Consider the following 16,147-nt stretch of genomic DNA (forward strand, 5'->3'; position numbering starts at 1 on the left):
ATAAATGCTCGATTCTGTGCTTCAAATATATTGCCCCCTCAGCTTTAGAGAAAAGATCTACTCACTGGACACAAAACGGGAAAAGAAGTCTAGAGTTTTGAGTTCAACTTGAATGAAAGTCCTACTGGAGACCACAAAAGATCTTTCCTCATCATTCATACACAGGGACCGGAACTTTCATTGTTCACCAGTGTTGTCATAAAGCATGTCGCTGCATAGCAACGGCAGTTCCAGCAATCCAGAGTTGCTGTTCACTACAGTCAGTTAATTCAAGGATATCACTTGATTAGGGCTGTTGACTTCCTGCCGTCTTCCCCACTGACTGCTTGTGGAAACCGGCAGGGAAGATCATCAGTCACAATCACATAGCTACAGGGTGCTCTACAACCGTTGGAAACCTGGGCCAACTGCCAAGGGCTTAGATCCCATTTATGCAACATGGGAGCATGGCAGCTGGAACTTTGAGGACCAGTTATAGGTACCGCTTGTTCAGCATCGTCATCAGATAACTGCAATTGAGCCCCAAATTGTAGTTTTATAAGTCGTGTAGGTCTTTCTTTAAGCAGGTCAAAACGTGACCAACTCGATTTTGTGACATTTTTTTTTTTGCAGTAGTTATTAAACAAATTACCATGATCATTAAGAAAATTGGCAGAAAATTGAGCAAAACTGTGGCTGTTAAGCAAACCCATTGTCTACACAAACAGATCATTTGGCAGGAACAAGAAGCATGGGCAACTTTCCAGCAAAATTGTTTTAAATCCAAGGCCACAAGGCTTGTAAAATCCGGGAGGAGGAGGAGGAGAAGGAAGATGAAGAAGAACAACAACAACAGGAGGAGGAGGAGAGGAAGAGGAGGAGGAGAAAGAGGAGGAGGAGAAGAGGAGGAAGAGGAGGAAGAGGAGAAAAAGAGGAGGGAAAGGAGAAGAAAGAAGAGGAGGAGGAAGAGGAAGAAGAGGAGGAGGAGGAAGAGGAGAAGAGGAAGAGGAGGAGGAGAAAGAGGAGGAGGAGGAAAAAGAAGAGGAGGAGAAAGAAGAGGAGGAGGAGGAAGAGGAGGAAGAGGAGAAGAGGAGGGGAAGGAGAAGAAAGAAGAGGAGGAGGAGGAAGAAGAGGAAGAGGAAGAAGAGGAGAAGAAGAGGAGAAGAAGAGGAAGAGGAGGAGGAGGAGGAAAAAGAAGAGGAGGAGAAAGGAGGAGGAGGAAGAAGAGGAAGACGAGGAAGAGGAGAAGAAGAGGAGGGCAAGGAGAAGAAAGAAGAGGAGGTGGAAGAAGAAGAAGAGGAAGAAGAGGAGGAGGAGGAGGAAGAAGAAGAAGACTAATACTTGAATTAGAAAACTTGCAGGCTGAGATTCAAGCCCACATCTCCTGATAAACTAGTTTTATTAGTAATACTAGAAAACCAGCAATTAGTGCAGAAAAACAACAAGCGAGCTGAAAGATGTACTCTACAGAGAGAGAGAGAGAGAGGGAGGGAGGGAGGGAGGGAGGGAGGGAGGGAGAGAGAGAGAGAGAGAGAGAGAGAGAGAGAGAGAGAGCATACATCTCAGTCCTGGGGTGTACCCTGACAGACCCACAGCAATGTGAGGACCCGTTGATGTCAGGGTGCTGCCTTTGACTTGACCTCATCCTAACATACAGTCTGGGTTATATACATTGCACTAACTCAGTGTTTTTCAACCACTGTGCCGTGGCACACTAGTGTGCCGTGACATAGTGTAAGGTGTGCTGTGGGAGAATTACTTTATATATAGTCAATATAGGCACAGAGCTAAATTTTTTTAACATTTTCTAATGGTGGTGTGCCTCGTGATTTTTTTCATGAAAAAAGTGTGCCTTTGCACAAAAAAGGTTGAAAAACACTGCACTAACTAAACTGTCCTCTGGATCACCGTGTTTCATCTTCATCCTTTCACTCTATATATTTGCAAAATAAAGCTCAAGACTTCATTTATAAATATCTTAGTTTAAACACTGTCAAAGGCAGCCCTTTGAAGTAGCCCAGAGAGGAAGCATGTAGTCCAATTACGACTCTTAAAACTACCATTATGCTAGTTGAAAAACCACCAGGGACTTCTGACTGGTCCTCATACTTATGACTGTGGCAAGTCATATGTGATAATAATTCAGGTGTTTGGCAACCTGTACGTACTATATTGACAATGGCTGTGAGGTCTGAGAGTCACCTGATTGACATTTGCGATGTAGAAAGTTGGCACTTCTAGAAGAATGAAATATTTTGGGAAATATTTTAAAAAGGCAGAATATTATATTTCCCTGGATGATAAAAGGAGAAACGTGTTTTAAAGACAGACAGCAGCTGCCTGCTCCCAGCAGATATTTGGTGCCCATTAACAAAGACTGGGCCATCTTACCTACAAAACAAAAGATCTCCAAATCTAGGGTGATGGGATTAAGACATGGTCCTTCGGGACCATAATAGGATTAACCCATCTGGAAGTAGAGCTCACCACATGGCACAATCTCCTAAAGCCATTGCATCACCCAGCAAACTTCAACCAAGCCTGGGAGTTCAGACAAACATGGCCCCATGGGAATCTGACAACAGCTAATAGAATACATGTTCTTGCACGGGAACAGGAAGCTCAAGGGCAAAGTCTGAGAGAAGATATAAATACCCCCTCATTCTCAACTCAGCTACCCAGGACTATCCATGAGGTCCTGTCCATCAATAAGCCGTCTTTCCAATCAGCCTCCATGTTTCCAGTGTCTTCCTCCCGGCTTGGAACTGAGCCAGATGGATATTTCTCCCAACAGTGATCTTCCCAGTTGACTTCTGACATACAAAGACCTTCGATAACCACTTGAGTCACTTAACAACTGAGGTGATTCACTTAACAATCACGGCAAAAAGGTCATAAAATCAGCCGTGACTCCGTTAACAACTGCCTTGTTTAGCTACAGAATTTCCAGTCCCAATTATGGTTGTTGGTTGAGGACTTACCTGTGCATCGCCTCCCCCTAAGAAGCAGCAACATGGAACTTGGAACCCCATATTTCTCCTGCCTTTCAGAAAAAAAGAATTTAGAGCAGTAAAGAAATCAAGGAATTGACTATTCTGTTGAAACAGAAGTCAGATCTACTTCTCTCACGAGTGCCCGAAACTTGAAAGGAGGCTGAAGAATAATGGACACCCGTTATTCTTGATTTTATTTCACCGTTTACTTCATTTTATAAAGTTTTGCTATGCAGAAATCAAATCTAAATCACGCAAGAGGTTTTTTTTGGCATTGTTGTATTTTTCCTTTAACTAGAGCATGAGAAATTAAGGTCAGCAGTTTAGCATTTCTGAAGGGCAAAATCGGAGTTGACTTTCCTGGGAATGTCACACAATCTGTAGGCTAAAAGTTTGTCGACGTTTTACCTGAGAGATGCTGATCTTTTTGAGTTAGTCATATAATCCATCCCTAGCCAGGTACATAAACGTTGTTCTGCAGAAAACAAATCTCTTTGCTCAGGAAATACCGTAATCTTGCAAACATGAGGCCAGCGATGGCGTGCCATAAGGGGGAGGGAGCGCAGGGGGGTTGTGCACAGGCGTGCCGCACCCATAATGCCCGCTGGCCAGCTGACAGGGCAACGCCTCACATGCCCTGACAAATGGCTCCGCGTGCCACCTGTGGCATGCGTGCCATAGGTTCGCCATCCCGGCATTAGGCAATCGGTACACAACACACAAAGGCAAGAACTGGGTTGTTGCAAGACACAGCAAATAAGGAAGTAGATAGTTGACTAACTACTTTCTTCAGGCCTAAACACAAATCCTTCCTTCCTTCCTTCCTTCCTTCCTTCCTTCCTTCCTTCCTTCCTTCCTTCCTTCCACCTTTCTCTTTCCCCTGCCTTCACACCCTCCCTCACTTGACCTTTTCCCATCCATTCATCCATCTTCTCTTCATCTCCCTCCCTCACTTCTGTCTTTCTATATCTTCGCCCTTCCTTCCCTCTCTTTACCTTTCTCCTGTCCCATGCACCCTTCCTTCCTTCTTTCCTTCCAACCATCCATCTTCTCTTCCTTTAATTTTTTTCCCTCTCTCTCCCTCCCTATTTCCTTCCTTCCCTTTGCTTTCCCTTCCTTTCTTCCTTCGCCTTTCCTTCCTTCCACCTTTCTCTTTCTCCTGCCTTCACTCCTTCACTTTGCCTTTTCCCATCCATTCATCCATCTTCTCTCCATCTCCCTCCCTTACTTTCTACATTGTTGTCCTTCCTTTCCCCCCATCCCTTTGCCTTTCTCCTCCTATCCCAGGCACCCTCCTTCCCTTCCTTCTTTTCTTCCAACCATCCATCCTCCCTTGTTTTTTCTGTCTCTCCCTCCCTACTTCCTTCCTTCCCTTTGCTCTTTTTTCCTTCCTTCCTTCCTTCAGTCCTCTCCTCTCCTTTTCTTTCCCATCCCCTAACCCTAAGCTATTTTCACTTCCTAACCTACTTTGCTTCTTCTTTCAACACTCAAAAATAGAAAAAAAACCAGACAGATACTCAATTGTATCTGTCCGCCCCGTGCCAAATCAATGAAGCGGTTGACGTGATGGGCCGGGGTCTTGAGGCCGTTATGGACTGGATGAGGATTAACAAGCTTGTGCTCAACCCAGAAAAGACCGAGTGGCTGTTGTGTTTCCCTCCCAAAGATTTGGCCAACATTCCAACACTCAGGCTGGGGGGTCAAATTTTATACCCCTCAGAGAGGGTTCGCAATCTGGGAGTCCTCCTGGATCCACAGCTGTCATTCGACCACCATTTAGCGGCTGTGACCAGGGGGGCATTCGCCCAGGTACGCCTGGTGCGCCAGTTGCGACCCTACCTGAACCGGGAGGCACTCACAACAGTCACTCGGGCCCTTGTGCTCTCTAGGCTGGAATACTGCAATGTGCTCTACATGGGGCTGCCCTTGAGGAGCATCCGGCGACTTCAGTTAGTGCAGAACGCGGCCGCGCGAGTGATCGCGGGTGCACCCCGATTCACCCGCATAACACCTATCCTCCGCGAGCTGCGCTGGCTACCTGTCGATCTCCGGATGCGCTTCAAGGTGCTTTTACTCACCCATAAAGCCCTACATGGCAGTGGATCTGGATACTTGAGAGACCGCCTTCTGCCGATTACCTCCCTACGACCTATAAGATCGCATAGACTGGGCCTCCTCCGCATTCCATCGGCCAGCCAGTGTCGGCTGGCAACTACAAGGAGGAGGGCCTTTTCAGCAGTCGCCCCGACCCTTTGGAACGAGCTCCCCGTGGAGATTCGTACCCTCTCCACCGTCCAAGCCTTCCGCACAGCCTTGAAGAACTGGCTCGCCCGTCAGGCCTGGGGATAAGGACCGTTACCCCGCCCGAATATTGAATGTATGGTGTTGATTTTATTATATGTTGTCGTTTTAATGCTGTATTCCCCCTCCCTTGGTTTCTGTGAGCCGCCCTGAGTCCCCTCAGGGAAAAGGGCGGCCTACAAATGTCAATAAAACCAAAACCAAACCAAAACCAGATGCACCTAAGGCAAACCTGTCACATGGTAGGTGAGGCCACCATGACTGATGAAAGCTGGGCGAAGTCTACCAGAAATTATTGCTAAGGAGAGAAAACTCCCTAAAAGTCCTTGTCAAAATGCAGAAGGGACTCCCGAAACAATGGCTCCTATTCGACCCACAGCAGAAGTTGTTAAATAGAAAAAGAAAAAACAAGGGAGGAGGAGGAGTGCCATTAACTCTTGCAAAACCACCTGGATTATTTCAATTAATACATTTGTAACCTGCCTCGGGACAAGACAAGACTTCCCTTGATGTCTCCTTAAGGGACTTAAGGTGGCTCAGGAGCTAAGACGCTGACCTTGTCGATCAGGAAGGTCGGCAGTTCGGCGGTTTGAATCCCTAGCGCCGCATAACAGAGTGAGGTCCCGTGACTTGTCCCAGCTTCTACCAACCTAGCAGTTCGAAAGCACTTAAAAATGCAAGTAGAAAAATAGGAGCCACCTTTGGTGGGAAGGGACCAGCGTTCTGTGCGCCTTCAGCACTTAGTCATGTCGGCCACACGACCACGGAGACGTCTTTGGACAGCGCTGGCTCTTTGGCTAGAAACGGAGATGAGCACCACCCCCTAGAGTCTAGAACGACGAGCACTTAAGTGTGAGGGGAACCTTTAACTTTACTGTACCTAAGGACCATAAAATGAGTCCTCATTCAACAACCGCTCTAGGCAAAACTCCAAAATAACCAGATCACCTCCTTCCTAATTTGCTAACCTGTTTTCATTGTACTGGGAATTATAAACTTGTAACAGCTTCCTCCTTTCACCAGTAGCATTTTGCTCACTGTTTACTTACTGCTAGACAAGTTACGCCAAGTTTTGTTTCTCCTTTTTATGCCAGGAGTGACTGGCAAGAAGTTCAACCCTGAAAAGGAATTCATAACCTATGAAATTGCTTACGGTTGGTTAGAGGTAGTTCTTGACTCTATCCGAGTCCCCGTCATGGTTACCTGAGTGTGATTTACGATGTTTTTTCCAGAAATCTTCCCTTATATAAGCAGTTTCCGGCAAAAAAAAGCTCCATATAACAAACAATGGATTTACTAACCTTCTATAGCCGTGATGGTGAACCTTTGTGTGCTGAAAGTGTGCGCACCCATGCGCAATAGCGTGCCCGTGTGCCTGCACTCATAATGCAATGTGCGTGCAAATCCCCCATGTGTGCCCTGCCACAGAAATGCATGTGTGATCCCCCTACACTCTCCCGGGCATGCGCCCCACCCCCTCACCCATTTTTTTATTCCAGGTTGGGGCAGGAGGCTTTCCAGGCCCAAAACAATAGCAATAGCAATAGCAGTTAGACTTATATACCGCTTCATAGGGCGTTCAGCCCTCTCTAAGCGGTTTACAGAGTCAGCATATTGCCCCCAACAATCCGGGTCCTCATTTTACCCACCTCGGAAGGATGGAAGGCTGAGTCAACCCTGAGCCGGTGAGATTTGAACAGCCGAACTGCAGAACTGCAGTCAGCTGAAGTAGCCTGCAGTGCTGCACTCTAACCACTGCGCCACCTTGTGGCGCGAAGATGTTGCGCTAAGCCCCAAAATGCAATGTGAGCACCCCCTACATGCATCCCCCCCCACATGCACCCCAGCCCCCACATATGAATACCGGAGACCAGCTGGCCATCAGGAGGCATATGTGCATGCGCAGCGGAGTGGGCCTGGGGCGACAGCTGATGTGCCTGCAGAGAGCCACCTGTGGCAAGCTTGCTATAGGTGCTACAGGTTTGCCATCACAATACTATGGCATTTGTTGAATGACCGTCACAAAAAAAAAGATAATAAAATCCGGTCCGGTGATGTGATAATCCATTTTACGGCCATCATGACCATGATTGAACCTCTCCATTATGGTCATAACTCAAGGACCGCCTGTAAAAGCCAACATTTCCTCCATCAAGGATGTAACGGAGCTGTCCAGCATCGAAGAGAACCTCCAGGTGGCAAAACTGATTTATAAGGGCAGGCGGTCTCCAAACTTGGCAACTTTTAAGACTTGTGGACTTCAAATCATAACTAGCTGAGGAATTCTGGGAGTTGAAGTCCACAAGTTGCCAAGTGTGGGGATCCCTATCTAAGGCGAAGTTCAACCCCACTCAAGTCAGGAATAATGCAAGAAACCTAAAATTCTTCTTTGCAACAAGCCAGTTTTCCGTGTCTCCTCCCCACCCCACAAATTAAACAAATTTGAAAGAAGAGAAAGAAAGGAAAGGAATCTATAAGAGCAGTGGTGGTGCAATGGTTAAAGTGCAGCACTGCAGGCTACTTCTGCTGATCATTGGCTGCCTGCAATTTGGCAGTTCGAATCCCACCAGGCTCCAGGTTGACTCAGCCTTCCATCCTTCCGAGGTGGGTAAAATGAGGACCCAGATTGTTGGGGGCGAGAGGCTGACTCTTTAAACCGCTTAGAGAGGGCTGTAAAGCACTCTAAAGTGGTATATAAGTCTAAGTGCTCTGGCTATTTGATGTCCAAGCAGCTGTTCTCAGACGTTTTCTGCAGCACGTCCTATGTTTGATAAGACCCATCATAAAATTTTCTGACTCAAACAACATTCCCAGAAGCAACAACAGGAACAGACACGCCTCACAGACTTCGTTCAGAATTATCTCCATTCCTGCAAGGTGAGTAAAATGGTGTATGCAGTGCTGTACAGCCCTCTCTAAGCAGTTCATAGAGTCAGCCTCTTGCCCCCCAACAATTTGGGTCCCCATTTTACCCACAATCCAATCCAATATGAGCTTTGTATTCGGGGTGAACCGGATGCTAATTTTGCAACTGGTTTGCCAAATCGGTAATTGAAAGGACTTGCTGGCTCCGCCCACCCCGCTCCGCCCCTGCCAGGAGTCTCCACGCAGCCTTTTTTGGATGCCAGGTAAGTGCAGGGCCCGCGCAGAGGTTCCAGGACCACGAAAAACGGGCTTCCGGAAGTTCAGAAATGGACTCGTTTCCAGTCTCCTGAGGGCCTCTGGAGCCTGGGGAAAGTCTTTTTCACCCTCCCGGAGGCTTGAGAAAAGCCTCCGGTAGGGCAAAAACGCCCCACTACCATCGGCCAAGTAAGCCACGCCCACCAAGCAATGGTACAGAAAACCGGTTGCTAAAATTTTTCAATCCCACCTCTGATAATAATACTTTCCCAGCTCCTAATTTCTACTTCTATTCTTCAACCATTTGTAAAACAAGTCCCATGTTCGAAAATACTCTTATCTTCTTTTTCTTTTATCTTTAACGTCAATCTGTCCATTTCTGCACAATCATAGTGGGTTTTTTTAATTACACCTTCTTCTGTAAGGTGTTTTTTCATTTTTCCAGTACTGTGCAAATACAATTCTTGCTGCTGATAAGACATGTAATATTAAATATATAATCCCTTTATCATACTTTTCCTGTACTATACCTAACAGAAATATTTCTGGCTGATAATCTATATGTAACTTTCACATCTTTTCTGACCATTTCTGTATTTTTGTCCAATATTTCTTTGCTTTTGCACATGTCAATCACAGGTGGTAATATGTACCTGGTGTCTGATTACATTTCCAACATCTGGCGAACATGTTTTTAAACATCTTTGCTAATCTTGCTGGTGGTAAGTACCTGCTATAAAACATTTTATATAGATTTTCCTTGTATTGTTCCCTACCTTATTACATGAAAATGCTAATAAAAAAACCCAATTAAATCTATTAGTCTCTGAACTGCGTATAGATAGTTCTCCACTTGCAACAATTCCTCTAGTAACCAAAGCTACAAGGGCAATGAAAAAAGTAATTTATGAATATTGAATGATACCCGTGAATGGAAGGCTAGAAATCCTTTTGGATTATATATAAAGGTTAATAATAATAATAACAATAAAAAAGAACTAAATTAGACACAGTTAAGTTTTGATTATTAGGGGGGAAATGTTATGATATAGGATATAGTCAAATAAAGAAAGGATAATGATAATAATCTATATATACATATGTATGGGTATAAGATAAGGAAACTGGATGTAAATTGTAAACAGGGATTTGGAAAAGAGGTTTAGAAAATTTTGTTATTAAATATTATGGATGTTTAGCTAGAATAGGATATAAGGATTTAGTGTTAATGGAGGATTTTATAAATAAGTAAATGAAATGCCAGTATGTGGTTATGTATTAAATTTTGGTATATTTTATGATGGACGTTTAAACAATCATAGTCAAATAAAAGTGGAGGTATGATGATGGTAACATATATAAACATCGGAGTTAAAATACTTGAGTTAATATGAATTATACTTGATGACGATGTAAGAGATGCACACAAGCCTTTTGTAACCAACTGATACACTTTCTACAGTATGTAAAGAAGGAGGATTTGTATGTTTGTTTTGAAAATAAAAAATAAAAAAAATTGGGAAAAAAAGTAACAGGATCATTTTTCATGCTTACGAACCCGTAGTTTCATGATCAAAACTCAGACATTTGGCAACTCACTCATATTTACGACAGTTGCAGTGTCCTGGGGTCATGGAATCAGCTGTTGTGACTTTCTGACATAGGAAACTCAATGGGGAAACCAAATGCTAAATAAAATAAATGGGGATTTACTTTACAACCATGAACTGCAATGATTCATTTAACAGCTGCAGCAAGAAAGGTCATAAAAAACGGGATAAAACTCACTTAAAAAACTGTCTCGCTTAGCCACAGAAATGTTGAGCTCAATTGCGATTGTAATTTGAGGATTGCCTATATAGATAGTCCTCAAGTTACGATCACAATTGAGTCCAACATTTCTGTTGGTAAGTGAGTTTTCCCCCCATTTTACGACCTTTCTTGCCACAGCTGTTAAGTGAATCACTGCAGTTGATAAGTCAGCACCCTGTTGTTTGCTTCTGGGGTTGTAACTGTGAAAAACGGTCATAAGTCACATCTTTCAGTGCCGTTGTAACTTCGGTCACTAAATGAACTGTTGTAAGTCGAGGACTGCCTGCGTTTATTTATTTAGATAGTGGATGAAAACTGGGTTTGTCAATCATCCTCGCATGATTCAGAATAACAGAATCGGAAAGGACCTTAGAGGTCTTCTAGTCCAACCCCTTACTCAGGCAGGAAAGGAGACAAAATGTACTTTCTTCAAATTCTCATCCCGGAGATGCCCTCAGGCAGTTTTTATTTTTAAACCAACAATACCAAAGCTCTTCCTTTTGAGTGGCTTGTTCAATTTCCCAGCTTGCTTTCAAAGTTATCTTATTTGTTTGGGGAAACCCAGGACAGAAACATGTCATGATTTTTTAAAAACACACTATATACCAGTAATTAATAAATTACTGTATTTTTCGGAGTATAAGACGCACCTTTTCCCCTCAAAAAAGAGGCTGAAAGTCTGGGTGCGTCTTATACACTGAATAGAGCATTTTTGGCCTCCCAAAACCCTGCCCCCTTTGCAAAAATGGCCGTGCATAGCCTTTAGGAGGCTTATAGTGTGCTCCTGGAGGCTGGGGAGGGCAAAAATGAGTGAAAAACGGGCTGCTTTTTGCCTCCTCAGCCCCCAGGAGCACTCTATAAGCCTTTTAAAGGTTATGCATGCCCTTTTTCTGGCAAAAGACGGGCCCATTTTTGTGAAAAACCGGCCATTTTTGGGAGATCTGCAGAGTGCAAAAACTTTTTTTTAATTTGCCTCTTCAAAATCTTGGTGTGTCATATACCCCGGTGCGTCTTATACCCCAATGCGTCTTATACTCCGAAAAATATGGTAATAATATTATTCCAGTTAGTGCATGGTGTTGTACAGGGAGTCCTGGACTTACAACCACTCCAAAGGTGACCATTTGAAAATAGCATTGGAAAAAAAGTGACATTATCATTTTTGACACTTGAGTTGAGTTTATTATATTTCTATGCCACCCTATTCCCCAAAGGGGACTCAGGGCGGCTCACAACCAAGTCGGGGGGGGGGGGTACAAATAAGAAAAAAGAACACGAACAAAACAATACCACAATTTAAAACACTCAACAACCATACCATTCGAGGGGGGAGAAAAGACTCGTTAGCCCCAGGCCTGCCAGAACAGCCAGGTTTTAAGGGCTTTGCGGAAGGCCTGGAGAGAGGTGAGGGTCCGAATCTCCACGGGGAGTTCGTTCCAAAGGGTCGGAGCAGCCACAGAGAAGGCTCTCCTCCGGGTGGTCGCCAGTTGGCATTGGCCAGTGGATGGAATTCGGAGGAGGCCTAATCTGTGGGATCTAATCGGTCTGTTGGAGGTAATTGGCAGCAGGCAGTCTCTCAAGTACCCAGGTCCAATACCATGAAGGACTTTATAAGTGACGACTAGCGCCTTGAAGCGTATCCGAAGACCGATAGGCAGCCAGTGCAGCTCGCGGAGGATAGGTGTAACGTGAGTGTACCGAGGTACACCCACAATCGCTCGGTCGGCTGCATTCTGGACAAGCTGAAGTCTCCGAATGCTCTTCAAGGGCTGCCCCATGTAGAGCACGTTGCAGTAGTCCAGTCTTGAGGTCACAAGGTCACTTATGACCATTGCAGCATTATCGCTTTATACATCCTTAGTAAGGCCGCACCTGGAAGACTGCATCAAGTTTTGGGCACCACATTTTTTTAAAAAAAGAGATGTTGAGACCTTGGGAAAAAATTCAGAGAAGAGCAACTAAGTTGATCAAAGGCCTGGAGACTAAAACATATGAAGAACGGCTGCAGGATTTGGGTATGGCCAGTCTAAAGAAAAGAAGGACCAGGTGGGACATGATAGCAGTCTTCCAATATTGGAGGGGCTGCCATAAAGAAGAGGGGATCAACGTATTTTCCAAAGCACCAGAAGGCAGGCTAAGAAAGAATGGATGGAAACTAATCAAGGAGAGAAGCAGCCTGGAATTAAGGAGAAGCTTCCTAACAGTGAGGACAATCAACCAGCGGAACAGCTTGCCACCAGAAATCGTGGGCACTCCAACACTGTAGGTTTCTAAAAAGAGACTAGACAGTCACTTGCTTGAAATGGTATAGAGCTCCTGCTTGAGCAGGGGGCTGGACTAGAAGACCTCCAAGGTCCCTTCCAGCTCTATCCTGTGGTCACATGATCAAAATTCAGACACTTGGCAACTGACTCATATTTACGACGGTTGCTGGATCCTAAGGTCATGAGATCAGCTCCTGGCAAGCTAAGTCAACGGGGCAGACAAATTCACTCAACAACCATGCATCCTAACAACAACACCCCTGTGATTCACTTAACAACGGTGGTGAGAAAGATCACAAAAAGGGCCAAAATGCACTTAACCCATCCTCGTTTAGCGAACAGAAAGGCTGAGCTCAACGGCGGACACAGGTCCGAGGACTACCTGTAGTGGAGAAGGTGTTTAGAGGATCATATCATTTGGCTCCATCACTCTCTTAGGGTTTGACTGAGATTAAAAAAAGAAAATAAAAGGGGGGGGGGAAGTGTTAAGGAATGCCATCCCCCTTCATGTTCCATAGGAAAAGTGGCATATAAATCCAACAAATTGTTCGTAAATTACCAACAAACAGGCCTGAGGAGAGGAGGGTGCAGCTGGTACATTGTTCCGGGGCCCATGGAGCTCAAAGGGGAAATTTTGGAAAAAAAACAATTTACAAAACCAAATTTGTAAAAAAGAAAAACAATATTGGATATACACTTCATACTCTATACATTGTGTGTTTAGCAAAACCACCTTGTTTGACATCCCCATTATTCATCTGAAACTAAGTGAACAGTTATTTATGTCATTTATCGAATTTTAATTTCATCCCTTATTAATTTAAGTTTGCAAGTTTAGCTTCACTTTGTTTAGGAATATATTTTATATTTCATTTCAGTTTACGACAAAATGTCATCTCAAAAACCTGGAGCGCAAAAATGCAAGGAAAAAGCAAGAATAGCAATAGCAGTTAGACTTATATACCGCTTCATAGGGCTTTCAGCCCTCTCTAAGCGGTTTACAGAGTCAGCACATTGCCCCCAACAACAATCCGGGTCTTCATTTTACCCACCTCGGAAGGATGGAAGGCTGAGTCAACCCTGAGCCGGTGAGATTTGAACAGCTGAACTGCAGATAACAGTCAGCTGAAGTGGCCTGCAGTACTGCATTTAACCACTGCGCCTGTGTCCCTGTGTAGCTGAGGGGGCCCATATTAGTCTTGTTCCAGCACTTAACAATCCTCTCGGCGGCCCTGCCAGCAACCCTTCAGAAAGCCCATCCTGTCCAAAAACCGTTTCAAAGACCCTGCAAAGCAGCTTTTAAAAACTAGCCTGGGTGCAAAAGCTACGCCTATTTGGCAATAGCACTTAGACTTATATACCGCTTCATAGTGCTTTTACAGCCCTCTCTAAGCGGGCTGTAAAACTGAAAGCTTGCACACCTGTAGGGAATTGTGCACTGCATCCAGTTTAAGAGCCGGACTCTCCCTACAAGTCCCAGAACCCAGTCTGGTGGGTTTCCTGGATTCCCTGCGTTGTGTGAATCCGGCCCCAATTCAATACAGACTTTCCCGCCACAGCAGAACTGCTCTGCATATCCTTAAACCCAGAGTGATCCCATCTCATACTCCAACTCCCATCACTCTGAGCCAGCTCAACAGCTGTCTTGTTCCTTTCCTGTCGAGCACCAGCTTGGGGAAGGTAGCTTGACAGAGCAAATTCTTTCTTTCTTTCTTTCTTTCTTTCTTTCTTTCTTTCTTTCCTTCTTTCTTTCTTTCTCTTTCTTTCTTTCTCTGTCTCTCTCTTTTTTCCCTTTCTCTCCTTCCTTCCTCTCTCTGTCTCTTTTGTCTTTCTTTTTCTTCCTTCCTTTTTGTCTCTCTCTCTTTCTCTCTTTTTTCCCTTTCTCTTCTTTCTTCTTTCTTCTCTGTCTCTCACCTTTCTTTCTCTATATTTCTTTTTTCCCTATCTCTCCTTCCCTCCTTCCTGTCTCTCTTGCTTTCCTTCCTTCCTGTCTCTCTCTCTCTGTGTCTCTCTCTTTCTGTCTCTCTTTTTCCCTAACTCTCCTTCCTTCCTTCCTCTCTGTCTCTCTTGCCTTCCTTCCTTCCTTCTTTCCTTCCTTCCTGTATTTTTGTCTCTCTCTCTTTCTTTTTTTCCCTATCTCTCCTTCCTTCCTCTCGGTCTCTCTTGCCTTCTTTCCTTCCTTTCTGTCTCTCTCTCTTTCTTTTTTCCCTTTCCTTCCTTCCTTCCTTCTTTCCTTCCTCCCCCCCCCCCCCTCTCTCTCTCTCACACACACACATCAAAGTTGCCGGAAAAGTCGCCGAGGACGCGGAGATCCGCTCCGCCACTCGAAGAGGCCAAGAGGGAGTCCCTCGGCTTTGCAGGTGGGAAAAGCGGCTCCTGCTCCCGGGCCAGGGGCTCCCCCACCGCCCCCTCCCTCCATCGCCTGGCCACGCCCGCGGAAACACACCTGGGAAGCGCCTCCGACGGCTTTCCGGGCGCTCGGCTGGGGCTGGTCGGAGCGCGCGGAGCGAGCCGCCGCTGGACTTGAGCAACTTGGCTGGAGTTTGGTCTCGGCGGCAAAAAAGCTCGGCTCGGCCGGTGCTCCCGGCTCGGCAGCCCCGCCTCTCGGCTCTCCGCCAATGGGAGGGCAGCGAAAAGGGACTGGGAGGACCCCCGCCGCGCCCCTGCGGGAACTCCGAGCGGAGACTCCCTCGCGCTGCGGCCGCGCCTCCTTCCCACCTCCGCCTCCTTCCTTTCGTTTGCGCTGCGGGCTGCTCATCCTCGCTCCCTTAAGCCGCTTTGGAGATGGATGGGCATCGCTCGCGTTTTATTTGGGATGATCCCCGTCCTACGCCCTCCCCCCCCCCGGAGCCCCTAAAAGTGAAGTTGCTAAGGGAGAAGTTTGATGATCAGGTGGAAATGATTGTATTTTGGACACGTTATACAAAGACACAGGTTTATTGAGAAAGTTATAACAGTGAGAAAGGAAGGAGGGAAGGAAGAGCGAGGGAAAGAGAAAAAGAAAGAAAAGAGAAAGGGAAGGAGAAAGAAGAGGAGGATGGGAGAGGACAGAAAGAAAGAAAGAGGGAAGGAAGGAAGAAAAGAAAAAGAAAGAGAAGAAAAGAGAAGAAAAAGAGGGGAGGAGGGAAGGAAGGAAAGGAAGAAAGAGAGGGAGGGAAGAAAAAAAGAAAGAAAGCAGGATGGAAGGAGGGAAGGAGGAGGGAAGGAAGGAAAGGAAGAAAGAGGGAGGGAGGAAAGAAAAAGAAAAAGCGGGCTGGAAGGAGGAAATAAAGAGGAAGAGGCGGGAGGGAGGGAGGAAAGAAATAAAGAAAAGAGGGAAGGAGGAAGGAAAGAAAACAGAAAGAAAATGAAAGAAAAGGGGAAAGGAGGGATGAAGGAAGGAAAGGAAAAAAGAGGAGGAGGGAGGGAGGAAAGAAAGGGAAGGAAAGAAAGAAAGGGAGGGGGGAAATAAAGAGTTATGAAGGAAGGAAAGAAAAAGAAAGGAGGGAGGAAGAAGGAAAGAAAGAAAGAGAAGGAGGGTAGAAGAAAAGAGAAAAAAGAAAGAGTGAGGGAGGAAAGAAAAGAGAGAGAGAGAAAGGAAAGAAAGAAAGAAAAAAATGATGACCACAGCTAGATGGAAAAGGTGAATTACCGCAACAGTGAGCATAACTGGTCCATTGGAAGCCCTGAAGGAGCAGG

General features: G+C 45.5%; 1 protein-coding gene across 3 annotated transcripts in view; it reads right to left on the bottom strand.

Moving 5' to 3' along the window:
- SYTL2 (synaptotagmin like 2) overlaps positions 1-15,148 on the bottom strand; it is a 92,342-nt gene extending 77,194 nt beyond the window's left edge. Inside the window, exon 1 of one of the 3 annotated variants that reach the window (XM_087721027.1) lies at positions 14,916-15,148. The gene's annotated coding sequence lies outside the window, so the exon portion shown is untranslated. The remainder of the gene's footprint in view (positions 1-14,915) is intronic. The other 2 variants (XM_087721026.1, XM_087721028.1) reach the window with 2 other exon arrangements.
- Positions 15,149-16,147: the final 999 nt, after the last annotated feature.

This window comes from Thamnophis sirtalis, unplaced genomic scaffold (genome assembly GCF_051295495.1).
Source record: "Thamnophis sirtalis isolate CommonGarterSnake01/CBP01778 unplaced genomic scaffold, rThaSir2_p1.2 scaffold_8, whole genome shotgun sequence".
Classification (NCBI taxonomy): Eukaryota; Metazoa; Chordata; class Lepidosauria; order Squamata; family Natricidae; genus Thamnophis; species Thamnophis sirtalis.